The sequence below is a fragment of the Octopus bimaculoides genome, chromosome 9, assembly GCF_001194135.2.
Source record: "Octopus bimaculoides isolate UCB-OBI-ISO-001 chromosome 9, ASM119413v2, whole genome shotgun sequence".
In the NCBI taxonomy this organism is placed as follows: Eukaryota; Metazoa; Mollusca; class Cephalopoda; order Octopoda; family Octopodidae; genus Octopus; species Octopus bimaculoides.
The window spans coordinates 74,875,908-74,878,293 of NC_068989.1; positions in this window are offsets into that span (position 1 = coordinate 74,875,908).

Below are 2,386 nucleotides of genomic sequence, written 5' to 3' on the forward strand. Positions count from 1 at the left end.
AATTATTTGTAATTCTAAATATATTTGTATTTCAAAAGTATTTGTTTTGAGAAATGCAAGTAATTATTACTTTAGTCATAAAAATGTAATTATCTTGCTGTTCTCATGCTGCATGTATATCTTGGCACTGTTCATTAGTACTATTAACGTCAGATGTATTCAATCCGTCTTGTGGTTTTGGTTGTATAAATTCGCTAATATCTAAAAGTACCTTTGTTCCTACATGGAATGATGAATTAGTTTCAAATTTATTTTGGTTGGTAGTTGAAATATATGAATATCAAACGTTGAAAGTTACGGCACTGGCTATCTGGTGATATATATATATACGTATGTATATTTATATGGGGGGGGGGGGGTACTTGAGAAATGTTCAGGTATCTGTAAAAGAAAAAAATATTTAAATAACTCAGCAGTCCGGGCGACATGAACAACGTTCAGGTATGTCATGCGAGGAAGGATCAGAACACAAACCTGGGCTACAGTTTTTGAAGTATTTTGCTTGTGATACAATATTTGAGAATAGAAGTGATACCAGAAAGAATTGAGAAAAAATTACCATTTTAAAAGATATAATAGACAAAATTTCACCTATGAAATCCTGGTGATACCTAGATATTATATTCAATTGCCGTTATTTTCGGGTCCTAAAATGTACTTTCGAAATTTTGCAGTTTCCTAAGAATATAACTATCACTTTAATTACGGAAAGCAATTGTCTTTCTGTTTCCACATTTGTTTCTACATCTTGGCACCATGCATGAGTAAATTTAGTAACTCATGTATTCCAGCCTCATTGTAATGGCTGTAACACAATATCTCAATTATTTAACTCGATTCTTATTCCTAAATGGAATAATGAAATTATTTTTTCATCAGATTTAGGTAGTTAGATGTCTTCGATATTAAATATTGAATGGTAGTATTTCGGTTGCGTATATTCGTAGATAGTACTTGTATCTGCAAAAGAAGAAACATACCATTACACAAAATATTATTGTAAACACTGCTCACGTACACGTACACACACATATAAACACACATATAAGGCGGCGAGCTGACAGAAACGTTAGCACGCCGGGCGAAATGCTTAGCTGTATTTCGTCTGCCGCTACGTTCTGAGTTCAAGTTCCGCCGAGGTCAACTTTGTCTTTCATCCTTTCGGGGTCGATTAAATAAGTACTAGTTACGCACTGGGGTCGGTATAATCGACTTAATCCGTTTGTCTGTCCTTGTTTGTCCCCTCTGTGTGTAGCCCCTTGTGGGTAGTAAAGAAATAACACACATATAAACACACGAACTTGCAATACATGTACACACAATTCAGCTCTTACTAAACTAATTTACCAATTAAGGTTGTCTTGCAGTTAAAGTAAAAAAAAAAATCTATAGTTTTCTGTATTTATTTAAATGTATTATAGTATATTATACATTTACTTTAAAATAAATTTTATTTTCACCTATTCAGAAAATTAAAACATTTACACTTTTCTCATATTCCTACCACTTTAACGTTGTTGTCTTCAAATGCGAACTATGTCCTGTTTACTTACCCGGATCTGTGCAGCTATTACACTCTACAATATTCGAGGCATTATGCCTCCGCTCGAAATATTCCACCGAACAATTAGTAACGGATCCATCACCACCATGCCACAATTATTAACTAAGATACACTGTTCCCTATATTAATCCTAAATGAGGCATCTCCTACTCTGACATAGCAAACTCAGAATGTGTCAAAACCTACAGAACACACATCACTTATTGTGTTACCATTAATGTTTCTCATAGTAAAGGTTTATTCTCTAGTACTGTAAACTACGAGAATTACAGTACCCATAATCTTTGCACAGAAACCAACAAACATATGATCAAGCTGAACGGCAACAGCTTTCTTATCGTCTGACAACAAATGTACACTAAGATGGCAGATGTTGTCGCATATATATTGCTGTTTAATAATGAAAAATAGAAATATATTACCTTCAAATTGTATATGAAATGGACAATTATGCTCTTCCACTCCTTACTTAGATTTTGCATTAGAAAAGTGCAAAATGGAATTATGATAGATAGGTTTCTTTATTAGCCACACAGGGCTCAACACAGAGGGGACAAAATACAAATGTAGAGTTTTTCTTTTCGAGGGGGTCGAAAACAAAGCAGAAAAAAACAAAAGTGGGGACAACGATGAAAAAAAAACATCGCAAAACGTTTGGGGTATTTACAAAAAATACGAAATAATACAAAAAATTCCCAATAAATGGGGAGGTTATCCGTGGAAAGAAAAACCTACGAAAAGACCACGGTAACCTCGGTCTTTAGCGTCACACTTTGTTAAATAAAATTTCTTTTATTTAAGCAAGAAACGTGAGTAACTCTC